The following is a 27,025-nucleotide window of genomic DNA, read 5'->3' on the forward strand; positions in this document are numbered from 1 at the left end:
TTGTTGTTTGGGGGTGCTTCAGTATTAGGCAGCCTTCTGCCCTCCCATGTTCATCTAAAAATATGTGTTCTCCCTGCAGTTGTTGTCCCCAGATGAGAGTTCCCTTGTGCTGCCTCAGTTGAATCTCCTTTACTTGACAGAGATGTGCATGAGCAGCGGCCCTCCCCAGCCCTATTCCAAATCATACTTATTTTGCATAGGAGATACCATGGTCATGAAGATTGTTCTCTCAGGGTGAGGTTCATTCATTGCATTTTGGGTATGCTGACCCCTGTGATTTCCCCAAATGTGGGAAACTTGACTGCATTATTTGTGGTAGTGGGGGACTGTGTTTGTGCTTTCCTCTGGTCAGCTCTGGTAAAAGTCAGATTTCTTTGTCTCATATTTTACTCTAGCCTTGTTCTTCTTTCGAGAGTTCCCTTGTGCTGCCTCAGTTGGATCTCCTTCACTTGACAGGGGGGTACCCGAGCAGCGACCCTCCCCAGCTCTAGCCCAAATCCTACTTACCTGCCAGGTGAGATACTATGATCATGAAGGTGCTTCTCCCAGGGCAAGGCTCACCCATTGCACTCTGGGTGTGCTGCTCCTGCGATTTCCCCAAATGTGGGAAACTTGACTGCATAATTTGTGTTTCCCCTGGTCGGCTCTCGTATAATTCAGATCTCTTTGTCTCAGGTCTCTCTCCAGCCTAGTTTGCTGTCTGTTTCCACTTCTCTTTTCTTGAGCCGCTCCCTTCTATGCCCTTGCGCACTATCCTGACTTCTCCTCCTCTCTGCTTACTTTGTGCCTTCCAACGCACAATGCGAACTACAGGTAGTGCTGCAGGGCCCACACCCTTTTACTTGCCTTACAGAGCAGCTCTGGAGCTGTTACAGTGCCCAGCTGCTGCAAGAAATCAGCTTGAATGCTTCAGGGGCTGGGGCATAGCCAACATGAGCCCCACACCGAAGGAGGGTGGAGGTGTTTAATGCGAACTAGGGGTCATCCAAGCGCCGCAAAAGGCCGCCATGCCCTGCACGCCCCTTTTCTCTTTTCATATGCAGACGAGGGTTGAAGCCAACTTTGACCCACTGCTTGGATGACATCACCATATGCAAATCCGTCTTCTGCAGAACTTCCCCCAGGAATGCTTGTACTAGTTGTTGCATTTGGTTTGTTGTTTGGGGGTGCTTCAGTATTAGGCAGCCTTCTGCCCTCCCATGTTCATCTGAAAATATGTGTTCTCCCTGCAGTTGTTGTCCCCAGATGAGAGTTCCCTTGTGCTGCCTCAGTTGAATCTCCTTTACTTGACAGAGATGTGCATGAGCAGCGGCCCTCCCCAGCCCTATTCCAAATCATACTTATTTTGCATAGGAGATACCATGGTCATGAAGATTGTTCTCCCAGGGTGAGGTTCATTCATTGCATTCTGGGTATGCTGACCTCTGTGATTTCCCCAAATGTGGGAAACGCGACTGCTTTATTTGTGGTAGTGGGGGACTGTGTTTGTGTTTTCCTCTGGTCAGCTCTGGTAAAAGTCAGATTTCTTTGTTTCAGATCTTCCTCTAGCCTTGTTCTTCTTTCGAGAGTTCCCTTGTGCTGCCTCAGTTGGATCTCCTTCACTTGACAGGGGGGTGCCCGAGCAGCGACCCTCCCCAGCTCTAGCCCAACTCCTACTTACCTGCCAGGTGAGATACTATGATCATGAAGGTGCTTCTCCCAGGGCAAGGCCCACCATTGCACTCTGGGTGTGCTGCCCCTGCGATTTCCCGAAATGTGGGAAACTTGACTGCATAATTTGTGTTTCCCCTGGTCGGCTCTCGTATAATTTAGATCTCTTTGTCTCAGGTCTCTCTCCAGCCTAGTTTGCTGTCTGTTTCCACTTCTTTTTTCTTGAGCCCCTCCCATCTATACCCTTGTGCACTATCCTGACTTCTCCTCCCGTCTGCTTACTTTGTGCCTTCCAATGCACAATGCAAACTACAGGTAGTGCTGCAGGGCCCACACCCTTTTACTTGCCTTACAGAGCAGCTCTGGAGCTGTTACAGTGCCCAGCTGCTGCAAGAAATCAGCTTGAATGCTTCAGGGGCTGGGGCATAGCCAACATGAGCCCCACACCGAAGGAGGGTGGAGGTGTTTAATGCAAACTAGGGGTCAGCCAAGCGCCGCAAAAGGCCACCATGCCCTGCACGCCCCTTTTCTCTTTTCATATGCAGACGAGGGTTGAAGCCAACTTTGACCCACTGCTTGGATGACATCACCATATGCAAATCCATCTGCGGCAGGCCTTCCCCCAGGAATGCTTGCACTAGTTGTTGCATTTGGTTTGTTGTTTGGGGGTGCTTCAGTATTAGGCAGCCTTCTGCCCTCCATGTTCATCTGAAAATATGTGTTCTCCCTGCAGTTGTTATCCCCAGATGAGAGTTCCCTTGTGCTGCCTCAGTTGAATCTCCTTTACTTGACAGAGATGTGCCTGAGCAGCGGCCCTCCCCAGCTCTATCCCAAATCATACTTATTTTGCATAGGAGATACCATGGTCATGAAGATTATTCTCCCAGGGTGAGGTTCATTCATTGCATTCTGGGTATGCTGACCCCTGTGATTTCCCCAAATGTGATAAACTCGACTGCTTTATTTGTGGTAGTGGGGGACTGTGTTTGTGTTTTCCTCTGGTCAGCTCTGGTAAAAGTCAGATTTCTTTGTTTCAGATCTTCCTCTAGCCTTGTTCTTCTTTCGAGAGTTCCCTTGTGCTGCCTCAGTTGGATCTCCTTCACTTGACAGGGGGGTGCCCGAGCAGCGACCCTCCCCAGCTCTAGCCCAACTCCTACTTACCTGCCAGGTGAGATACTATGATCATGAAGGTGCTTCTCCCAGGGCAAGGCTCACCCATTGCACTCTGGGTGTGCTGCCCCTGCGATTTCCCCAAATGTGGGAAACTTGACTGCATAATTTGTGTTTCCCCTGGTCGGCTCTCGTATAATTCAGATCTCTTTGTCTCAGGTCTCTCTCCAGCCTAGTTTGCTGTCTGTTTCCACTTCTCTTTTCTTTAGCCGCTCCCTTCTATACCCTTGTGCACTATCCTGACTTCTCCTCCCGTCTGCTTACTTTGTGCCTTCCAATGCACAATGCAAACTACAGGTAGTGCTGCAGGGCCCACACCCTCTTACTTGCCTTACAGAGCAGCTCTGGAGCTGTTACAGTGCCCAGCTGCTGCAAGAAATCAGCTTGAATGCTTCAGGGGATGGGGCATGGCCAACATGAGCCCCACACCAAAGGAGGGTGGAGGAGTTTAATGCGAACTAGGGGTCATCCAAGCACCGCAAAAGGCCGCCAAGCCCTGCACGCCCCTTTTCTCTTTTCATATGCAGATGAGGGTTGAAGCCAACTTTGACCCACTGCTTGGATGACATCACCGTATGCAAATCCGTCTTCTGCAGAACTTCCCCCAGGAATGCTTGCACTAGTTGTTGCATTTGGTTTGTTGTTTGGGGGTGCTTCAGTATTAGGCAGCCTTCTGCCCTCCCATGTTCATCTGAAAATATGTGTTCTCCCTGCAGTTGTTGTCCCCAGATGAGAGTTCCCTTGTGCTGCCTCAGTTGAATCTCCTTTACTTGACAGAGATGTGCCTGAGCAGCGGCCCTCCCCAGCCCTATTCCAAATCATACTTATTTTGCATAGGAGATACCATGGTCATGAAGATTGTTCTCCCAGGGTGAGGTTCATTCATTGCATTTTGGGTATGCTGACCCCTGTGATTTCCCCAAATGTGGGAAACTTGACTGCATTATTTTTGGTAGTGGGGGACTGTGTTTGTGCTTTCCTCTGGTCAGCTCTGGTAAAAGTCAGATTTCTTTGTCTCAGATTTTCCTCTAGCCTTGTTCTTCTTTCGAGAGTTCTCTTGTGCTGCCTCAGTTGGATCTCCTTCACTTTACAGGGGGGTACCCGAGCAGCGACCCTCCCCAGCTCTAGCCCAACTCCTACTTACCTGCCAGGTGAGATACTATGATCATGAAGGTGCTTCTCCCAGGGCAAGGCTCACCCATTGCACTCTGGGTGTGCTGCCCCTGCGATTTCCCCAAATGTGGGAAACTTGACTGCATAATTTGTGTTTCCCCTGGTCGGCTCTCGTATAATTCAGATCTCTTTGTCTCAGGTCTCTCTCCAGCCTAGTTTGCTGTCTGTTTCCACTTCTCTTTTCTTGAGCCGCTCCCTTCTATGCCCTTGCGCACTATCCTGACTTATCCTCCTGTCTGCTTACTTTGTGCCTTCAAACGCACAATGCGAACTACAGGTAGTGCTGCAGGGCCCACACCCTTTTAGTTGCCTTACAGAGCAGCTCTGGAGCTGTTACAGTGCCCAGCTGCTGCAAGAAATCAGCTTGAATGCTTCAGGGGCTGGGGCAGAGCCAACATGAGCCCCACACAAAAGGAGGGTGGGGGTGTTTAATGCGAACTAAGGGTCATCCAAGCACCGCAAAAGGCCGCCATGCCCTGCATGCCCCTTTTCTCTTTTCATATGCAGATGAGGGTTCCAGCCAACTTTGGCCCACTGCTTGGATGACATCACCGTATGCAAATCCGTCTTCTGCAGACCTTCCCCCAGGAATGCTTGTACTAGTTGTTGCATATGGTTTGATATTTGATGGTGCTTCAGTATTAGGCAGCCTTCCGCCCTCCCATGTTCATCTGAAAAGATGTGGTCTCCCTGCAGTTGTTGTCCCCAGACGAAAGTTCCCTTGTGCTTCCTCAGTTGAATCTCCTTAACTTGACGGGGGAGGGGCTGCCCGAGCAGCCACCCTCCCCAGCCCTATCCCAACTCATACTTATTTTGCATATGAGATCTCTTGATCATGAAGATTGTTCTCACAGGGTGAGGTTCATCCATTATATTTTAAAATAGGAAGGTACAAATTACATATTTGAATTGCATCTATGTGTTGGATTCAAATGTCCCCCCCCCCTTCCTTTCTCAATTGTGCCCGTCAGCAGCTATTCTAAGGTTGCTGCCAATGGGTGTGACACATTAATTTCTTCTGTGGGGTACACTGGACTCCACAAGGATTCACATTGGTGTGTAGAGTAGGATCTTGATCTGAGGCACCAACCGGCTCAAAGCTTTTGACTGTTCCCAAGAAGCTCAGTGCATTCTCCTCTATAACCCCGCTTCCATGAACAGGGAGCTCAGTTTGTAGTTGGTGCCTTCAGTAGCAGGCCACTTAACAGGGGCCTGCCTCAGGCAGCCTATTCTTAGCTATTAATTTTGACAAGAAAAGAAGAACTTGTTTTATGAGAATCTACAAGGGCTGCAGCAGGCTAGGTCTAATAGACATCTTTACTGCAGCTTCATCACTCCCAGCGGCGCTGTATACTCCCGTGCCCTGGTTGCTGGGTCACTGCAGCGGAGGCTCCGGTTTCTTCCTAAGGTCAGTCACACACACACCGCCCTTCCGGATCACGAGGCCGCTGATGAAGGGGAGCGTGGCCGTAGGGGGTGGACCGTGTGCGCACTGGCGTGGACACTGATTACTGGGCAGCCGCTCCACTAGCCACCAGGTACAGTTAAGGAGCACAGGTCTGGGGGTTTTTCTCCTATATTAAACCAATTTTGTACTGCCCGCAGCGCATTGTGATAGGTAATAGGGCCTGATTCAGGTTGGATTGCAATCACAATAAGCGATCCAACTGCAAAAATTGCTAAGAGCATACGCATGTGCCTGCATTTTCTGCGGCACCCCGCAGAGAATGCGATCGCCTCTGCCTGTCAATCGGGGCAGGGGGGGAGAGGGGGGTCAGCAACACTCCATTTCCAAGTCAGGGATGGAGCGGTGCGGGGGCAAGGCTTCAAAATGGGGTCTGCAATGGAGGAGACACAGGGGGCGTGGTCACAGCGGCTGTATGACATCACATTCAGCCGCTGTGATCACAAAAATGGTGGCGGCTTCCTGCGCGCACATACAGTCTGCACCAGCAGGAGGCTACACCATTTTTTATGATCACGCTGAACTGCAGTGCGACTGCAATTACAGCATGGTCAAGAAGGGAGGCGTCATGCTGGGTGGCCATTAGAGATGAGCGGGTTCGGTTCCTCGGAATCCGAACCCGCCCGAACTTCACCCTTTTTTGCACGGGTCCGAGCAGACTCGGATCCTCCCGCCTTGCTCGGTTATCCCGAGCGCGCCCGAACGTCATCAACCCGCTGTCGGATTCTCACAAGACTCGGATTCTATATAAGGAGCCGCGCGTCGCCGCCATTTTCACACGTGCATTGAGATTGATAGGGAGAGGACGTGGCTGGCGTCCTCTCCGTTTAGATTAGAAGATAGAGACGAGTGACATTTGATTTACTACTAATTTGGGGAGCAGTTGAACTTGTCAGGAGTACTCAGTAGTGCAGAGTTTTGCTGATAGTGACCACCAGTTTTATTATTTATAATCCGTTCTCTGCCTGAAAAAAAACGATACACATACCATATATGCAGTGTGCTGCATGATATATCATCTATGTATATCTGACTGTGCTGAGTGCTCACTGCTCACACAGCTTAATTGTGGGGGAGACTGGGGAGCAGTTATAGCAGGAGTACAGTGCACACTTTTGCTGCCAGTGTGACCACCAGTATATTGTCTGCCTGAAAAAGTTAAACACTCCTGTGGTGTTTTTTTTTTTTATTCTATAAACGCATTCTGCTGACAGTGTCCAGCAGGTCGGTCATACATTATATTATATAAATATTTACCTGCAGTAGTGTTATATTTTTTTTTCATCTCTATCATCTTTATCATCTCTATATTAGCAGACGCAGTACGGTAGTCCACGGCTGTGGCTATCTCTGTGTCGTCAGTGCTCGTCCATAATTGTATACCTACCTACCTGTGGTGGGTTTTTTTTTTCTATCTTCTTCATTCTAGTAGTTTAGGAGTCTGCTGACAGTGTCCACCAGGTCCATCATTATATTATATACCTACAGTAGTAATATATTTATTATATTATCTATACTAGCAGACGCAGTACGGTAGTCCACGGCTGTGGCTATCTCTGTGTCGTCAGTGCTCGTCCATAATTGTATACCTACCTGTGGTGGGGTGTTTTTTTTCTATCTTCTTCATACTAGTAGTTTAGGAGTCTGCTGACAGTGTCCACCAGGTCCGTCATTATATTATATACCTACAGTAGTAATATATTTAGTATATTATCTATACTAGCAGACGCAGTACGGTAGTCCACGGCTGTACCTACCTCTGTGTCGTCACTCGTCCATAATTGTATACCTAACTGTGGTGGGTTTTTTTTTTCTATCTTCTTCATACTAGTAGTTTAGGAGTCTGCTGACAGTGTCCACCAGGTCCGTCATTATATTATATACCTACAGTAGTAATATATTTAGTATATTATCTATACTAGCAGACGCAGTACTGTAGTCCACGGCTGTACCTACCTCTGTGTCGTCACTCGTCCATAATTGTATACCTACCTGTGGTGGGGGTTTTTTTTCTATCTTCTTCATACTAGTAGTTTAGCAGTCTGCTGACAGTGTCCACCAGGTCCGTCATTATATTATATACCTACAGTAGTAATATATTTAGTATATTATCTATGCTAGCAGACGCAGTACGGTAGGCCACGGCTGTGGCTATCTCTGTGTCGTCAGTGCTCATCCATAATTGTATACCTACCTACCTGTGGTGGGGTTTTTTTTCTATCTTCTTCATACTAGTAGTTTAGGAGTCTGCTGACAGTGTCCACCAGGTCCGTCATTATATTATATACCTACAGTAGTAATATATTTAGTATATTATCTATACTAGCAGACGCAGTACGGTAGTCCACGGCTGTACCTACCTCTGTGTCGTCACTCGTCCATAATTGTATACCTACCTGTGGTGAAGTTTTTTTTCTATCTTCTTCATACTAGTAGTTTAGCAGTCTGCTGACAGTGTCCACCAGGTCCGTCATTACATTATATATACCTACAGTAGTTATATATATTTTTTTTATATCATTAATTATCATCTCTATACTAGCAGACGCAGTACGGTAGGCCACGGCTGTGGCTATCTCTGTGTCGTCAGTGCTCGTCCATAATTGTATACCTACCTACCTGTGGTGGGGTTTTTTTTTCTATCTTCATCATACTAGTAGTTTAGCAGTCTGCTGACAGTGTCCACCAGGTCCGTCATTATATAATATATACCTACAGTAGTTATATATATATTTTTTTTATATCATTAATTATCATCTCTATACTAGCAGACGCAGTACGGTAGTCCACGGCTGTAGCTACCTCTGTGTCGTCAGTCACTCGTCATCCATAAGTATACTAGTATCCATCCATCTCCATTGTTTACCTGAGGTGCCTTTTAGTTGTGCCTATTAAAATATGGAGAACAAAAATGTTGAGGTTCCAAAAATAGGGAAAGATCAAGATCCACTTCCACCTCGTGCTGAAGCTGCTGCCACTAGTCATGGCCGAGACGATGAAATTCCATCAACGTCGTCTGCCGAGGCCGATGCCCAATGTCATAGTACAGAGCATGTAAAATTCAAAACACAAAAGATCAGTAAAAAAAAGGACTCAAAAATCTAAATAAAAATCGTCGGAGGAGAAGCGTAAACTTGCCAATATGCCATTTACCACACGGAGTGGCAAGGAACGGCTGAGGCCCTGGCCTATGTTCATGGCTAGTGGTTCAGCTTCACATGAGGATGGAAGCACTCAGCCTCTCGCTAGAAAAATGAAAAGACTTAAGCTGGCAAAAGCACAGCAAAGAACTGTGCGTTCTTCAAAATCACAAATCCACAAGGAGAGTCCAATTGTGTCAGTTGCGATGCCTGACCTTCCCAACACTGGACGTGAAGAGCATGCACCTTCCACCATTTGCACACCCCCTGCAAGTGCTGGAAGGAGCACCCGCAGTCCAGTTCCTGATAGTCAGATTGAAGATGTCAGTGTTGAAGTACACCAGGATGAGGAGGATATGGGTGTTGCTGGCGCTGGGGAGGTGAGGTGGTTTGTTTAAGTCAGGCACCCGGGGAGACACCTGTTGTCCGTGGGAGGAATATGGCCATTGACATGCCTGGTGAAAATACCAAAAAAAACTGCTCTTCGGTGTGGAAGTATTTCAACAGAAATGCGAACAACAGGTGTCAAGCCGTGTGTTGCCTTTGTCAAGCTGTAATAAGTAGGGGTAAGGACGTTAACCACCTCGGAACATCCTCCCTTATACGTCACCTGCAGCGCATTCATCATAAGTCAGTGACAAGTTCAAAAACTTTGGGCGACAGCGGAAGCAGTCCACTGACCAGTAAATCCCTTCCTCTTGTAACCAAGCTCACGCAAACCACCCCACCAACTCCCTCAGTGTCAATTTCCTCCTTCCCCAGGAATGCCAATAGTCCTGCAGGCCATGTCACTGGCAATTCTGACGAGTTCTCTCCTGCCTGGGATTCCTCCGATGCATCCTTGAGTGTAACGCCTACTGCTGCTGGCGCTGCTGTTGTTGCTGCTGGGAGTCGATGGTCATCCCAGAGGGGAAGTCGTAAGACCACTTTTACTACTTCCACCAAGCAATTGACTGTCCAACAGTCCTTTGCAAGGAAGATGAAATATCACAGCAGTCATCCTGCTGCAAAGCGGATAACTGAGGCCTTGGCATCCTGGGCGGTGAGAAACGTGGTTCCGGTATCCATCATTACTTCAGAGCCAACTATAGACTTGATTGAGGTACTGTGTCCCCGGTACCAAATACCATCTAGGTTCCATTTCTCTAGGCAGGCGATACCGAAAATGTACACAGACCTCAGAAAAAGACTCACCAGTGTCCTAAAAAATGCAGTTGTACCCAATGTCCACTTAACCACGGACATGTGGACAAATGGGGCAGGGCAGACTCAGGACTATATGACTGTGACTGGGTAGATGTATTGACTCCCGCCGCAAGAACAGCAGCGGCGGCACCAGTAGCAGCATCTCGCAAACGCCAACTCTTTCCTAGGCAGGCTACGCTTTGTATCACCGCTTTCCAGAATACGCACACAGCTGAAAACCTCTTACGGCAACTGAGGAAGATCATCGCAGAATGGCTTACCCCAATTGGACTCTCCTGTGGATTTGTGGCATCGGACAACGCCAGCAATATTGTGCGTGCATTATATCTGGGCAAATTCCAGCACGTCCCATGTTTTGCACATACCTTGAATTTGGTGGTGCAGAATTATTTAAAAAACGACAGGGGTGTGCAAGAGATGCTGTCGGTGGCCAGAAGAATTGCGGGACACTTTCGGCGTACAGGCACCACGTACAGAAGACTGGAGCAACACCAAAAACGCCTGAACCTGCCCTGCCATCATCTGAAGCAAGAAGTGGTAACGAGGTGGAATTCAACCCTCTATATGCTTCAGAGGATGGAGGAGCAGCAAAAGGCCATTCAAGCCTATACATCTGACCACGATATAGGAGGTGGAATGCACCTGTCTCAAGCGCAGTGGAGAATGATTTCAACGTTGTGCAAGGTTCTGCAACCTTTTGAACTTGCCACACGTGAAGTCAGTTCAGACACTGCCAGCCTGAGTCAGGTCATTCCCGTCATCAGGCTTTTGCAGAAGAAGCTGGAGACATTGAAGGAGGAGCTAAGACAGAGCGATTCCGCTAGGCATGTGGGACTTGTGGATGGAGCCCTTCATTCGCTTAACCAGGATTCACGGGTGGTCAATCTGTTGAAATCAGAGCACTACATTTTGGCCACCGTGCTCGATCCTAGATTTAAAACCTACGTTGTATCTCTCTTTCCGGCAGACACAAGTCTGCAGGGGTTCAAAGACCTGCTGGTGAGAAAATTATCAAGTCAAGTGGAACTTGATCGGTCAACAGCTCCTCCTTCACATTCTCCCGCAATTGGGGGTGCGAGGAAAAGGCTCAGAATTCCGAGCCCACCCGCTGGCGGTGATGCAGGGCAGTCTGGAGCGACTGCTGATGCTGACATCTGGTCCGGACTGAAGGACCTGCCAACGATTACGGACATGACGTCTACTGTCACTGCATATGATTCTCTCACCATTGAAAGAATGGTGGAGGATTATATGAGTGACCGCATCCAAGTAGGCACGTCAGACAGTCCGTACGTATACTGGCAGGAAAAAGAGGCAATTTGGAGGCCCTTGCACAAACTGGCTTTATTCTACCTAAGTTGCCCTCCCACAAGTAGTACTCCGAAAGAGTGTTTAGTGCCGCCGCTCACCTTGTCAGCAATCGGCGTACGAGGTTACTTCCAGAAAATGTGGAGATGATGATGTTCATTAAAATGAATTATAATCAATTGCTCCGTGGAGACATTGACCAGCAGCAATTGCCTCCACAAAGTACACAGGGAGCTGAGATGGTAGATTCCAGTGGGGACGAATTGATAATCTGTGAGGAGGGGGATGTACACGGTGATGAATCGGAGGATGATGATGAGGTGGACATCTTGCCTCTGTAGAGCCAGTTTGTGCAAGGAGAGATTAATTGCTTCTTTTTTGGTGGGGGTCCAAACCAACCCGTCATTTCAGTCACAGTCGTGTGGCAGACCCTGTCACTGAAATGATGGGTTGGTTAAAGTGTGCATGTCCTGTTTATACAACATAAGGGTGGGTGGGAGTGCCCAAGGACAATTCCATCTTGCACCTCTTTTTTCTTTCATTTTTCTTTGCGTCATGTGCTGTTTGGGGAGTGTTTTTTGGAAGGGCCATCCTGCGTGACACTGCAGTGCCACTCCTAGATGGGCCAGGTGTTTGTGTCGGCCACTTGGGTCGCTGAGCTTAGTCACACAGCTACCTCATTGCGCCTCTTTTTTTCTTTGCGTCATGTGCTGTTTGGGGAGTGTTTTTTGGAAGGGCCATCCTGCGTGACACTGCAGTGACACTCCTAGATGGGCCAGGTGTTTGTGTCGGCCACTTGGGTCGCTGAGCTTAGTCACACAGCTACCTCATTGCGCCTCTTTTTTTCTTTGCGTCATGTGCTGTTTGGGGAGTGTTTTTTGGAAGGGCCATCCTGCGTGACACTGCAGTGCCACTCCTAGATGGGCCAGGTGTTTGTGTCGGCCACTTGGGTCGCTGAGCTTAGTCACACAGCTACCTCATTGCGCCTCTTTTTTTCTTTGCGTCATGTGCTGTTTGGGGAGTGTTTTTGGAAGGGCCATCCTGCGTGACACTGCAGTGCCACTCCTAGATGGGCCAGGTGTTTGTGTCGGCCACTTGGGTCGCTGAGCTTAGTCACACAGCTACCTCATTGCGCCTCTTTTTTTCTTTGCGTCATGTGCTGTTTGGGGAGTGTTTTTTGGAAGGGCCATCCTGCGTGACACTGCAGTGCCACTCCTAGATGGGCCAGGTGTTTGTGTCGGCCACTTGGGTCGCTGAGCTTAGTCACACAGCTACCTCATTGCGCCTCTTTTTTTCTTTGCGTCATGTGCTGTTTGGGGAGTGTTTTTTGGAAGGGCTATCCTGCGTGACACTGCAGTGCCACTCCTAGATGGGCCAGGTGTTTGTGTCGGCCACTTGGGTCGCTGAGCTTAGTCATCCAGCGACCTCGGTGCAAATTTTAGGACTAAAAATAATATTGTGAGGTGTAAGGTGTTAAGAATAGACTGAAAATGAGTGGAAATTATGGTTATTGAGGTTAATAATACTTTGGGATCAAAATGACTCCCAAATTCTATGAACAAGGGAAAATGTCATCATCCCGCTGTCGGATTCTCGCGAGATTCGGATTCCATATAAAGAGCTGCGCGTTGCCGCCATTTTTACTCGTGCATTGAAGAGAGAGCGGAGAGGACGTGGCTATGTTCTCTCAGTGGAAATCTCAATATCAGTGCTCAGTATCAGTGGATACTTATTGCTGCTCAGTAATACTAGTAGTGTGTCTCTCCTGCTCAGTGTCAGTTCCAGTAGTATCCTCATCAGTGCTCAGTATCACTGCTCATTGTCTTGTGCTGCATTGTTGTGCTCAGCATACTACAGTACATTACTAATAGTCCAGTGCTGCATCTTGCTGCTCAGTGTCAGTTCTAGTATCCTCATCAGTGCTCACTATCACTGCTCATTGCATTGTGGTGTTCTGTATACTACAGTAACATAGTAATATAGTAACATATAGTAACATAGTTTTTGAGGTTGAATAGAGGCAAATTGCCCATCGTGTTCAACCTGTTTTAAGTTGTGATGATTCTACATACTTGCTTAATAATGTATTATGACTAGTTAGCTACTACAACTCATGTTACCCCCCGGATTAACCATGTTGATATTTTAAGTATTATAAACTTGGATAGCTTTTTCATTCAGAAATGTATCCATTCCTTTTTTAAATCCAATTACAGAGTCCGCCATTACCACCTTCCCTGGCAGGGAATTCCACATCCTGATTGCCCTAACAGTGAAGATCATAGTATCTCACCTGGCAGGTAAGTAGGAGTTGGGCCAGAGCTGTGGAGGATTGCTGCTCGGGCACCCCCTGTGAAGTGAAGGAGATCCAACTGAGGCAGCACAAGGGAACTCTCGAAAGAAGAACAAGGCTAGAGGAAGATCTGAGACAAAGAAATCTGACTTTTACCAGAGCTGACCAGAGGAAAGCACAAACACAGTCCCCCACTACCACAAATAATGCAGTCGAGTTTCCCACATTTTGGAAATCACAGGGGTCAGCATACCCAGAATGCAATGAATGAACCTCACCCTGGGAGAACAATCTTCATGACCATGGTATCGCCTATGCAAAATAAGTATGATTTGGGATAGGGCTGGGGAGGGCCGCTGCTCAGGCACATCTCTGTCAAGTATAGGAGATTCAACTGAGGCAGCACAAGGGAACTCTCATCTGGGGACAACAACTGCAGGGAGAACACATATTTTCAGATGAACATGGGAGGGCAGAAGGCTGCCTAATACTGAAGCACCCCCAAACAACAAACCAAATGCAACAACTAGTACAAGCATTCCTGGGGGAAGTTCTGCAGAAGACGGATTTGCATATGGTGATGTCATCCAAGCAGTGGGCCAAAGTTGGCTGGAACCCTCATCTGCATATGAAAAGAGAAAAGGGGCATGCAGGGCATGGCGGCCTTTTGCGGCGCTTGGATGACCCTTAGTTCGCATTAAACACCCCCACCCTCCTTCGGTGTGGGGCTCATGTTGACAATGCCCCAGCCCCTGAAGCATTCAAGCTGATTTCTTACAGCAGCTTGGCACTGTAACAGCTCCAGAGCTGCTCTGTAAGGCAAGTAAAAGGGTGTGTAGTTTGCATTGTGCATTGGAAGGCACAAAGTAAGCAGACAGGAGGAGAAGTCAGGATAGTGCACAAGGGTATAAAAGGGAGGGGCTCAAGAAAAAAGAAGTGGAAACAGACAGCAAACTAGGCTGGAGAGAGACCTGAGACAAAGAGATCTGAATTATACGAGAGCCGACCAGGGGAAACACAAATTATGCAGTCAAGTTTCCCACATTTGGGGAAATCGCAGGGGCAGCACACCCAGAGTGCAATGGGTAAGCCTTGCCCTGGAAGAAGCACCTTCATGATCATAGTATCTCACCTGGCAGGTAAGTAGGAGTTGGGCTAGAGCTGGGGAGGGTCGCTGCTCGGGCACCGCCCTGTCAACTGAAGGAGATCCAACTGAGGAAGCACAAGGGAACTCTCGAAAGAAGAACAAGGCTAGAGGAAGATCTGAAACAAAGAAATCTGACTTTTACCAGAGCTGACCAGAGGAAAACACAAACACAGTCCCCCACTACCACAAATAATGCAGTCGAGTTACCCACATTTGGGGAAATCACAGGGGTCAGCATACCCAAAATGCAATGAATGAACCTCACCCTGGGAGAACAATCTTCATGACCATGGTATCTCCTATGCAAAATAAGTATGATTTGGGATAGGGCTGGGGAGGGCCGCTGCTCAGGCACATCTCTGTCAAGTAAAGGAGATTCAACTGAGGCAGCACAAGGGAACTCTCATCTGGGGACAACAACTGCAGGGAGAACACATATTTTCAGATGAACATGGGAGGGCAGAAGGCTGCCTAATACTGAAGCACCCCCAAACAACAAACCAAATGCAACAACTAGTGCAAGCATTCCGGGGGGAAGGCCTGCAGCAGATGGATTTGCATATGGTGATGTCATCCAAGCAGTGGGTCAAAGTTGGCTTCAATCCTCATCTGCATATGAAAAGAGAAAAGGGGCGTGCAGGGTATGGCGGCCTTTTGCGGCGCTTGGATGACCCCTAGTTCGCATTAAACACCTCCACCCTCCTTTGGTGTGGGGCTCATGTTGACAATGCCCCAGCCTCTGAAGCATTCAAGCTTATTTCTTACAGCAGCTTGGCACTGAAACAGCTCCAGAGCTGCTCCGTAAGGCAAGTAAAAGGGTGTGGGCCCTGCAGCACTACCTGTAGTTTGCATTGTGCATTGGAAGGCACAAAGTAAGCAGACAGGAGGAGAAGTCAGGATAGTGCACAAGGGTTAGCTGAACACACTAACCGATTGCGCCACAGAGACACTTTGCAAAAAGTATATACTGACAAAGACTAATAAGCATTCATCTAGAACGTTTCCTAGAAAAACTTTAAAAAGTCAATAATCTGGAGAGTGTTTGTAAGATGTTTCTTCCAGCAACCAATGAAGAAACACATTGGTACTTTCGCATGATGAGTGAGTGCTTCAGGATCTCTTGCACTTACATGTGCAGCAGAGTACTGCAATGGAAGCATGCTGGGTCCATAACCCAGAGGTAGGCAGATTGAAACTATCCTTTGCTATATGCATTTTTTTGTTGTTCATTAAAGTAATCCAAAACTGGGATTGATATTTTAGCTTTTATTTTTACTTAAAGTACAATAACTTTTACCATTTTAATTTGTTTTAATAGTATATTGACAGTATTGTTTTCTTTCAAAAATCCACTTAATTTTCTTTACCCTATTATTAAAATGGTAATTGACAAAAACAAACTACATTGTCACCAGAAGGGCAATACAAAATGTACAAGTGATATATTAAAATCATCTTTCCAGCTTGAATTTCAATGATGCATTGGGGCAACGATTTTGTGAGAAACATCTTCACCCTTAAATAAAGATTTTCTTAATTCCTTACCTGTGTGCTAATTAGATATCACCTTGTTTTCACATTAAACAGACTTCCACATGAGAAAGCAGCAAGGATGCAGTGGCGTTAATGTTTCCTGGTGTCAACCTGTATTATTTCAGTAGATATTGAAATGAGGATGCATCTTGCTGCCTTTCCAATGAAGCAAGTTTAATTTAGTAATAGGTGAAAAACCATCCCTACAAATATGTTAATCAGATACTTGGCTTTGTGGACACTTTTCAGAGAACAAATTAGTTAGCATAAAAATAAAGCCAGAAAATGAAGAGCTGTTTAATCACTCAATTGGATTTTTCTGCCAGCATTTTTCTTTTTCTCTGCAACCCACTGCTAAATTGTGCTTCCTAGCTGTTTTTATAAAATCACTGAATCAAATCTAACTCTGATTACATCAGAGAAGGCCAGGTACCCTACACCATAACAGGGGGTTTGAAATTTTGACTTGTCTACTTAAAGATCACCAAAATCTGATAACAAGGTCAATTAAGTCCCTGGGTGGGATTGAACCACCAACCTTTTGGTTAATAGCCTTACACACTAACTGATTGCGCCACCGCGACACTTTGCAAAAGTACATACTGACAAAGGCTAATAAGCATTCATCTAGAACGATTCCTAGAAACATTTTAAAAAGTCAATAATGTGGAGAGTTTTTGTATGATGTTTCTTCCATCAACCAATGAAGAAACACATTGGTACTTTCCCATGATGAGTGAGTGCTTCAGGATCTCTTGCACTTACATGTGCAGCAGAGTACTGTAATGGAAGCATGCTGGGTCCATAACCCAGAGGTAGGCAGATTGAAACTATCCTCTGCTATATGCATTTTTTTTTGTTAATTAAAGTAATCCAAAACTGGGATTGATATTTTTGCTCTTTTATTTTTACTTAAAGTACAATAACTTTTACCATTTTAATTTGTTTTAATAGTATATTGACAGTATTGTTTTCTTTCAAAAATCCAATTAATTTTCTTTACCCGATTATTAAAATGGTAATTGACAAAAGCAAACTACATTGTCACCAGAAGAGCAATACAAAATGTACAAGTGATATATTAAAATCATCTTTCCAGCTTGAATTTCAATGATGCATTGGGGCAACGATTTTGTGAGAAACATCTTCACCCTTAAATAAAGATTTTCTTAATTCCTTACCTGTGTGCTAATTAGATATCACCTTGTTTTCACATTAAACAGACTTCCACATGAGAAAGCAGCAAGGATGCAGTGGCGTTAATGTTTCCTGGTGTCAACCTGTATTATTTCAGTAGATATTGAAATGAGGATGCATCTTGCTGCCTTTCCAATGAAGCAAGTTTAATTTAGTAATAGGTGAAAAACCATCCCTACAAAGATGTTAATCAGATACTTGGCTTTGTGGACACTTTTCAGAGAACAAATTTGTTAGCATAAAAATAAAGCCAGAAAATGAAGAGCTGTTTAATCAGTCAATTGGATTTTTTTGCCAGCATATTTCTTTTTCTCTGCAACCCACTGCTAAATTGTGCTTCCTAGCTGTTTTTATAAAATCACTGAATCAAATCTAACTCTGATTACATCAGAGAAGGCCAGGTACCCTACACCATAACAGGGGTTTTCGAAATTTTGACTTGTCTACTTAAAGATCACCAAAATCTGATAACAAGGTCAATTAAGTCCCTGGGTGGGATTGAACCACCAACCTTTTGGTTAATAGCCTTACACACTAACTGATTGCGCCACCGCGACACTTTGCAAAAGTACATACTGACAAAGGCTAATAAGCATTCATCTAGAACGATTCCTAGAAACATTTTAAAAAGTCAATAATGTGGAGAGTTTTAATATGATGTTTCTTCCATCAACCAATGAAGAAACACATTGGTACTTTCCCATGATGAGTGAGTGCTTCAGGATCTCTTGCACTTACATGTGCAGCAGAGTACTGTAATGGAAGCATGCTGGGTCCATAACCCAGAGGTAGGCAGATTGAAACTATCCTCTGCTATATGCATTTTTTTTTGTTAATTAAAGTAATCCAAAACTGGGATTGATATTTTTGCTCTTTTATTTTTACTTAAAGTACAATAACTTTTACCATTTTAATTTGTTTTAATAGTATATTGACAGTATTGTTTTCTTTCAAAAATCCAATTAATTTTCTTTACCCGATTATTAAAATGGTAATTGACAAAAGCAAACTACATTGTCACCAGAAGAGCAATACAAAATGTACAAGTGATATATTAAAATCATCTTTCCAGCTTGAATTTCAATGATGCATTGGGGCAACGATTTTGTGAGAAACATCTTCAGCCTTAAATAAAGATTTTCTTAATTCCTTACCTGTGTGCTAATTAGATATCACCTTGTTTTCACATTAAACAGACTTCCACATGAGAAAGCAGCAAGGATGCAGTGGCGTTAATGTTTCCTGGTGTCAACCTGTATTATTTCAGTAGATATTGAAATGAGGATGCATCTTGCTGCCTTTCCAATGAAGCAAGTTTAATTTAGTAATAGGTGAAAAACCATCCCTACAAAGATGTTAATCAGATACTTGGCTTTGTGGACACTTTTCAGAGAACAAATTTGTTAGCATAAAAATAAAGCCAGAAAATGAAGAGCTGTTTAATCAGTCAATTGGATTTTTTTGCCAGCATATTTCTTTTTCTCTGCAACCCACTGCTAAATTGTGCTTCCTAGCTGTTTTTATAAAATCACTGAATCAAATCTAACTCTGATTACATCAGAGAAGGCCAGGTACCCTACACCATAACAGGGGTTTTCGAAATTTTGACTTGTCTACTTAAATATCACCAAAATCTGATCACAAGGTCAATTACATCCCTGGGTGGGATTGAACCACCAACCTTTTGATTAATAGCTGAACACACTAACCGATTGCGCCACAGAGACACTTTGCAAAAAGTACATACTGACAAAGACTAATAAGCATTCATCTAGAACGTTTCCTAGAAAAACTTTAAAAAGTCAATAATCTGGAGAGTTTTTGTAAGATGTTTCTTCCAGCAACCAATGAAGAAACACATTGGTACTTTCGCATGATGAGTGAGTGCTTCAGGATCTCTTGCACTTACATGTGCAGCAGAGTACTGCACTGGAAGCATGCTGGGCCCATAACCCAGAGGTAGGCAGATTGAAACTATCCTTTGCTATATGCATTTTTTTTTTGTTCATTAAAGTAATCCAAAACTGGGATTGATATTTTAGCTTTTATTTTTACTTAAAGTACAATAACTTTTACCATTTTAATTTTTTTTAATAGTATATTGACAGTATTGTTTTCTTTCAAAAATCCAATTAATTTTCTTTACCCGATTATTAAAATGGTAATTGACAAAAACAAACTACATTGTCACCAGAAGAGCAATACAAAATGTACAAGTGATATATTAAAATCATCTTTCCAGCTTGAATTTCAATGATGCATTGGGGCAACGATTTTGTGAGAAACATCTTCACCCTTAAATAAAGATTTTCTTAATTCCTTACCTGTGTGCTAATTAGATATCACCTTGTTTTCACATTAAACAGACTTCCACATGAGAAAGCAGCAAGGATGCAGTGGCGTTAATGTTTCCTGGTGTCAACCTGTATTATTTCAGTAGATATTGAAATGAGGATGCATCTTGCTGCCTTTCCAATGAAGCAAGTTTAATTTAGTAATAGGTGAAAAACCATCCCTACAAATATGTTAATCAGATACTTGGCTTTGTGGACACTTTTCAGAGAACAAATTAGTTAGCATAAAAATAAAGCCAGAAAATGAAGAGCTGTTTAATCACTCAATTGGATTTTTCTGCCAGCATTTTTCTTTTTCTCTGCAACCCACTGCTAAATTGTGCTTCCTAGCTGTTTTTATAAAATCACTGAATCAAATCTAACTCTGATTACATCAGAGAAGGCCAGGTACCCTACACCATAACAGGGGGTTTGAAATTTTGACTTGTCTACTTAAAGATCACCAAAATCTGATAACAAGGTCAATTAAGTCCCTGGGTGGGATTGAACCACCAACCTTTTGGTTAAAAGCCTTACACACTAACTGATTGCACCACCGCGACACTTTGCAAAAGTACATACTGACAAAGGCTAATAAGCATTCATCTAGAACGATTCCTAGAAACATTTTAAAAAGTCAATAATGTGGAGAGTTTTTGTATGATGTTTCTTCCATCAACCAATGAAGAAACACATTGGTACTTTCCCATGATGAGTGAGTGCTTCAGGATCTCTTGCACTTACATGTGCAGCAGAGTACTGTAATGGAAGCATGCTGGGTCCATAACCCAGAGGTAGGCAGATTGAAACTATCCTCTGCTATATGCATTTTTTTTTTGTTAATTAAAGTAATCCAAAACTGGGATTGATATTTTTGCTCTTTTATTTTTACTTAAAGTACAATAACTTTTACCATTTTAATTTGTTTTAATAGTATATTGACAGTATTGTTTTCTTTCAAAAATCCAATTAATTTTCTTTACCCGATTATTAAAATGGTAATTGACAAAAGCAAACTACATTGTCACCAGAAGAGCAATACAAAATGTACAAGTGATATATTAAAATCATCTTTCCAGCTTGAATTTCAATGATGCATTGGGGCAACGATTTTGTGAGAAACATCTTCACCCTTAAATAAAGATTTTCTTAATTCCTTACCTGTGTGCTAATTAGATATCACCTTGTTTTCACATTAAACAGACTTCCACATGAGAAAGCAGCAAGGATGCAGTGGCGTTAATGTTTCCTGGTGTCAACCTGTATTATTTCAGTAGATATTGAAATGAGGATGCATCTTGCTGCCTTTCCAATGAAGCAAGTTTAATTTAGTAATAGGTGAAAAACCATCCCTACAAAGATGTTAATCAGATACTTGGCTTTGTGGACACTTTTCAGAGAACAAATTTGTTAGCATAAAAATAAAGCCAGAAAATGAAGAGCTGTTTAATCAGTCAATTGGATTTTTTTGCCAGCATATTTCTTTTTCTCTGCAACCCACTGCTAAATTGTGCTTCCTAGCTGTTTTTATAAAATCACTGAATCAAATCTAACTCTGATTACATCAGAGAAGGCCAGGTACCCTACACCATAACAGGGGTTTTCGAAATTTTGACTTGTCTACTTAAATATCACCAAAATCTGATCACAAGGTCAATTACGTCCCTGGGTGGGATTGAACCACCAACCTTTTGATTAATAGCTGAACACACTAACCGATTGCGCCACAGAGACACTTTGCAAAAAGTACATACTGACAAAGACTAATAAGCATTCATCTAGAACGTTTCCTAGAAAAACTTTAAAAAGTCAATAATCTGGAGAGTTTTTGTAAGATGTTTCTTCCAGCAACCAATGAAGAAACACATTGGTACTTTCGCATGATGAGTGAGTGCTTCAGGATCTCTTGCACTTACATGTGCAGCAGAGTACTGCACTGGAAGCATGCTGGGCCCATAACCCAGAGGTAGGCAGATTGAAACTATCCTTTGCTATATGCATTTTTTTTTTGTTCATTAAAGTAATCCAAAACTGGGATTGATATTTTAGCTTTTATTTTTACTTAAAGTACAATAACTTTTACCATTTTAATTTTTTTTAATAGTATATTGACAGTATTGTTTTCTTTCAAAAATCCAATTAATTTTCTTTACCCGATTATTAAAATGGTAATTGACAAAAACAAACTACATTGTCACCAGAAGAGCAATACAAAATGTACAAGTGATATATTAAAATCATCTTTTCAGCTTGAATTTCAATGATGCATTGGGGCAACGATTTTGTGAGAAACATCTTCACCCTTAAATAAAGATTTTCTTAATTCCTTACCTGTGTGCTAATTAGATATCACCTTGTTTTCACATTAAACAGACTTCCACATGAGAAAGCAGCAAGGATGCAGTGGCGTTAATGTTTCCTGGTGTCAACCTGTATTATTTCAGTAGATATTGAAATGAGGATGCATCTTGCTGCCTTTCCAATGAAGCAAGTTTAATTTAGTAATAGGTGAAAAACCATCACTACAAATATGTTAATCAGATACTTGGCTTTGTGGACACTTTTCAGAGAACAAATTAGTTAGCATAAAAATAAAGCCAGAAAATGAAGAGCTGTTTAATCATTCAATTGGATTTTTCTGCCAGCATATTTCTTTTTCTCTGCAACCCACTGCTAAATTGTGCTTCCTAGCTGTTTTTATAAAATCACTGAATCAAATCTAACTCTGATTACATCAGAGAAGGCCAGGTACCCTACACCATAAGAGGGGGTTTGCAATTTTGACTTGTCTACTTAAATATCACCAAAATCTGATCACAAGGTCAATTACGTCCCTGGGTGGGATTGAACCACCAACCTTTTGATTAATAGCTGAACACACTAACCGATTGCGCCACAGAGACACTTTGCGAAAAGTATATACTGACAAAGACTAATAAGCATTCATCTAGAACGTTTCCTAGAAAAACTTTAAAAAGTCAATAATCTGGAGAGTGTTTGTAAGATGTTTCTTCCAGCAACCAATGAAGAAACACATTGGTACTTTCGCATGATGAGTGAGTGCTTCATGATCTCTTGCACTTACATGTGCAGCAGAGTACTGCACTGGAAGCATGCTGGGCCCATAACCCAGAGGTAGGCAGATTGAAACTATCCTTTGCTATATGCATTTTTTTTTTGTTCATTAAAGTAATCCAAAACTGGGATTGATATTTTAGCTTTTATTTTTACTTAAAGTACAATAACTTTTACCATTTTAATTTTTTTTAATAGTATATTGACAGTATTGTTTTCTTTCAAAAATCCAATTAATTTTCTTTACCCGATTATTAAAATGGTAATTGACAAAAACAAACTACATTGTCACCAGAAGAGCAATACAAAATGTACAAGTGATATATTAAAATCATCTTTCCAGCTTGAATTTCAATGATGCATTGGGGCAACGATTTTGTGAGAAACATCTTCACCCTTAAATAAAGATTTTCTTAATTCCTTACCTGTGTGCTAATTAGATATCACCTTGTTTTCACATTAAACAGACTTCCACATGAGAAAGCAGCAAGGATGCAGTGGCGTTAATGTTTCCTGGTGTCAACCTGTATTATTTCAGTAGATATTGAAATGAGGATGCATCTTGCTGCCTTTCCAATGAAGCAAGTTTAATTTAGTAATAGGTGAAAAACCATCCCTACAAATATGTTAATCAGATACTTGGCTTTGTGGACACTTTTCAGAGAACAAATTAGTTAGCATAAAAATAAAGCCAGAAAATGAAGAGCTGTTTAATCACTCAATTGGATTTTTCTGCCAGCATTTTTCTTTTTCTCTGCAACCCACTGCTAAATTGTGCTTCCTAGCTGTTTTTATAAAATCACTGAATCAAATCTAACTCTGATTACATCAGAGAAGGCCAGGTACCCTACACCATAACAGGGGGTTTGAAATTTTGACTTGTCTACTTAAAGATCACCAAAATCTGATAACAAGGTTAATTAAGTCCCTGGGTGGGATTGAACCACCAACCTTTTGGTTAATAGCCTTACACACTAACTGATTGCGCCACCGCGACACTTTGCAAAAGTACATACTGACAAAGGCTAATAAGCATTCATCTAGAACGATTCCTAGAAACATTTTAAAAAGTCAATAATGTGGAGAGTTTTTGTATGATGTTTCTTCCATCAACCAATGAAGAAACACATTGGTACTTTCCCATGATGAGTGAGTGCTTCAGGATCTCTTGCACTTACATGTGCAGCAGAGTACTGTAATGGAAGCATGCTGGGTCCATAACCCAGGGGTAGGCAGATTGAAACTATCCTCTGCTATATGCATTTTTTTTTTGTTAATTAAAGTAATCCAAAACTGGGATTGATATTTTTGCTCTTTTATTTTTACTTAAAGTACAATAACTTTTACCATTTTAATTTGTTTTAATAGTATATTGACAGTATTGTTTTCTTTCAAAATCCAATTAATTTTCTTTACCCGATTATTAAAATGGTTATTGACAAAAGCAAACTACATTGTCACCAGAAGAGCAATACAAAATGTACAAGTGATATATTAAAATCATCTTTCCAGCTTGAATTTCAATGATGCATTGGGGCAACGATTTTGTGAGAAACATCTTCACCCTTAAATAAAGATTTTCTTAATTCCTTACCTGTGTGCTAATTAGATATCACCTTGTTTTCACATTAAACAGACTTCCACATGAGAAAGCAGCAAGGATGCAGTGGCGTTAATGTTTCCTGGTGTCAACCTGTATTATTTCAGTAGATATTGAAATGAGGATGCATCTTGCTGCCTTTCCAATGAAGCAAGTTTAATTTAGTAATAGGTGAAAAACCATCCCTACAAAGATGTTAATCAGATACTTGGCTTTGTGGACACTTTTCAGAGAACAAATTTGTTAGCATAAAAATAAAGCCAGAAAATGAAGAGCTGTTTAATCAGTCAATTGGATTTTTTTGCCAGCATATTTCTTTTTCTCTGCAACCCACTGCTAAATTGTGCTTCCTAGCTGTTTTTATAAAATCACTGAATCAAATCTAACTCTGATTACATCAGAGAAGGCCAGGTACCCTACACCATAACAGGGGTTTTCGAAATTTTGACTTGTCTACTTAAATATCACCAAAATCTGATCACAAGGTCAATTACATCCCTGGGTGGGATTGAACCACCAACCTTTTGATTAATAGCTGAAAACACTAACCGATTGCGCCACAGAGACACTTTGCAAAAAGTACATACTGACAAAGACTAATAAGCATTCATCTAGAACGTTTCCTAGAAAAACTTTAAAAAGTCAATAATCTGGAGAGTTTTTGTAAGATGTTTCTTCCAGCAACCAATGAAGAAACACATTGGTACTTTCGCATGATGAGTGAGTGCTTCAGGATCTCTTGCACTTACATGTGCAGCAGAGTACTGCACTGGAAGCATGCTGGGCCCATAACCCAGAGGTAGGCAGATTGAAACTATCCTTTGCTATATGCATTTTTTTTTGTTCATTAAAGTAATCCAAAACTGGGATTGATATTTTAGCTTTTATTTTTACTTAAAGTACAATAACTTTTACCATTTTAATTTGTTTTAATAGTATATTGACAGTATTGTTTTCTTTCAAAAATCCAATTAATTTTCTTTACCCGATCATTAAAATGGTAATTGACAAAAACAAACTACATTGTCACCAGAAGAGCAATACAAAATGTACAAGTGATATATTAAAATCATCTTTCCAGCTTGAATTTCAATGATGCATTGGGGCAACGATTTTGTGAGAAACATCTTCACCCTTAAATAAAGATTTTCTTAATTCCTTACCTGTGTGCTAATTAGATATCACCTTGTTTTCACATTAAACAGACTTCCACATGAGAAAGCAGCAAGGATGCAGTGGCGTTAATGTTTCCTGGTGTCAACCTGTATTATTTCAGTAGATATTGAAATGAGGATGCATCTTGCTGCCTTTCCAATGAAGCAAGTTTAATTTAGTAATAGGTGAAAAACCATCCCTACAAAGATGTTAATCAGATACTTGGCTTTGTGGACACTTTTCAGAGAACAAATTTGTTAGCATAAAAATAAAGCCAGAAAATGAAGAGCTGTTTAATCAGTCAATTGGATTTTTTTGCCAGCATATTTCTTTTTCTCTGCAACCCACTGCTAAATTGTGCTTCCTAGCTGTTTTTATAAAATCACTGAATCAAATCTAACTCTGATTACATCAGAGAAGGCCAGGTACCCTACACCATAACAGGGGTTTTCGAAATTTTGACTTGTCTACTTAAATATCACCAAAATCTGATCACAAGGTCAATTACGTCCCTGGGTGGGATTGAACCACCAACCTTTTGATTAATAGCTGAACACACTAACCGATTGCGCCACAGAGACACTTTGCAAAAAGTACATACTGACAAAGACTAATAAGCATTCATCTAGAACGTTTCCTAGAAAAACTTTAAAAAGTCAATAATCTGGAGAGTTTTTGTAAGATGTTTCTTCCAGCAACCAATGAAGAAACACATTGGTACTTTCGCATGATGAGTGAGTGCTTCAGGATCTCTTGCACTTACATGTGCAGCAGAGTACTGCACTGGAAGCATGCTGGGCCCATAACCCAGAGGTAGGCAGATTGAAACTATCCTTTGCTATATGCATTTTTTTTTTTGTTCATTAAAGTAATCCAAAACTGGGATTGATATTTTAGCTTTTATTTTTACTTAAAGTACAATAACTTTTACCATTTTAATTTGTTTTAATAGTATATTGACAGTATTGTTTTCTTTCAAAAATCCAATTAATTTTCTTTACCCGATTATTAAAATGGTAATTGACAAAAACAAACTACATTGTCACCAGAAGAGCAATACAAAATGTACAAGTGATATATTAAAATCATCTTTCCAGCTTGAATTTCAATGATGCATTGGGGCAACGATTTTGTGAGAAACATCTTCACCCTTAAATAAAGATTTTCTTAATTCCTTACCTGTGTGCTAATTAGATATCACCTTGTTTTCACATTAAACAGACTTCCACATGAGAAAGCAGCAAGGATGCAGTGGCGTTAATGTTTCCTGGTGTCAACCTGTATTATTTCAGTAGATATTGAAATGAGGATGCATCTTGCTGCCTTTCCAATGAAGCAAGTTTAATTTAGTAATAGGTGAAAAACCATCACTACAAATATGTTAATCAGATACTTGGCTTTGTGGACACTTTTCAGAGAACAAATTAGTTAGGATAAAAATAAAGCCAGAAAATGAAGAGCTGTTTAATCACTCAATTGGATTTTTCTGCCAGCATATTTCTTTTTCTCTGCAACCCACTGCTAAATTGTGCTTCCTAGCTGTTTTTATAAAATCACTGAATCAAATCTAACTCTGATTA

General features: G+C 42.3%; 10 non-coding genes and 1 pseudogene across 10 annotated transcripts; 8 read left to right on the plus strand and 3 right to left on the minus strand.

Annotated features, from left to right (window-relative positions):
• Positions 1–183: 183 nt before the first annotated feature.
• LOC134997061 (U1 spliceosomal RNA) lies at positions 184–347 on the plus strand. Its single transcript, XR_010199615.1, has one exon. It is a non-coding gene; the product is annotated as a U1 spliceosomal RNA (small nuclear RNA).
• A 152-nt stretch (positions 348–499) lies between these two features.
• LOC134997253 (U1 spliceosomal RNA) lies at positions 500–662 on the plus strand. The gene has a single exon (XR_010199797.1). It is a non-coding gene; the product is annotated as a U1 spliceosomal RNA (small nuclear RNA).
• Positions 663–1,336: 674 nt separating this feature from the next.
• On the plus strand, positions 1,337–1,500 carry LOC134997158 (U1 spliceosomal RNA). Its single transcript, XR_010199709.1, has one exon. It is a non-coding gene; the product is annotated as a U1 spliceosomal RNA (small nuclear RNA).
• A 152-nt stretch (positions 1,501–1,652) lies between these two features.
• LOC134997434 (U1 spliceosomal RNA) lies at positions 1,653–1,793 on the plus strand (annotated as a pseudogene).
• Positions 1,794–2,487: 694 nt separating this feature from the next.
• On the plus strand, positions 2,488–2,651 carry LOC134997160 (U1 spliceosomal RNA). The gene has a single exon (XR_010199711.1). It is a non-coding gene; the product is annotated as a U1 spliceosomal RNA (small nuclear RNA).
• Positions 2,652–2,803: 152 nt separating this feature from the next.
• LOC134997233 (U1 spliceosomal RNA) lies at positions 2,804–2,966 on the plus strand. Its single transcript, XR_010199778.1, has one exon. It is a non-coding gene; the product is annotated as a U1 spliceosomal RNA (small nuclear RNA).
• Positions 2,967–3,640: 674 nt separating this feature from the next.
• LOC134997003 (U1 spliceosomal RNA) lies at positions 3,641–3,804 on the plus strand. Its single transcript, XR_010199559.1, has one exon. It is a non-coding gene; the product is annotated as a U1 spliceosomal RNA (small nuclear RNA).
• Positions 3,805–3,956: 152 nt separating this feature from the next.
• On the plus strand, positions 3,957–4,119 carry LOC134997234 (U1 spliceosomal RNA). Its single transcript, XR_010199779.1, has one exon. It is a non-coding gene; the product is annotated as a U1 spliceosomal RNA (small nuclear RNA).
• Positions 4,120–13,571: 9,452 nt separating this feature from the next.
• Positions 13,572–13,734, minus strand: LOC134997128 (U1 spliceosomal RNA). Its single transcript, XR_010199681.1, has one exon. It is a non-coding gene; the product is annotated as a U1 spliceosomal RNA (small nuclear RNA).
• A 655-nt stretch (positions 13,735–14,389) lies between these two features.
• On the minus strand, positions 14,390–14,552 carry LOC134997322 (U1 spliceosomal RNA). The gene has a single exon (XR_010199855.1). It is a non-coding gene; the product is annotated as a U1 spliceosomal RNA (small nuclear RNA).
• A 152-nt stretch (positions 14,553–14,704) lies between these two features.
• On the minus strand, positions 14,705–14,868 carry LOC134997057 (U1 spliceosomal RNA). The gene has a single exon (XR_010199612.1). It is a non-coding gene; the product is annotated as a U1 spliceosomal RNA (small nuclear RNA).
• Positions 14,869–27,025: the final 12,157 nt, after the last annotated feature.

This window comes from Pseudophryne corroboree, unplaced genomic scaffold, assembly GCF_028390025.1.
Source record: "Pseudophryne corroboree isolate aPseCor3 unplaced genomic scaffold, aPseCor3.hap2 scaffold_144, whole genome shotgun sequence".
NCBI lineage: Eukaryota > Metazoa > Chordata > Amphibia > Anura > Myobatrachidae > Pseudophryne > Pseudophryne corroboree.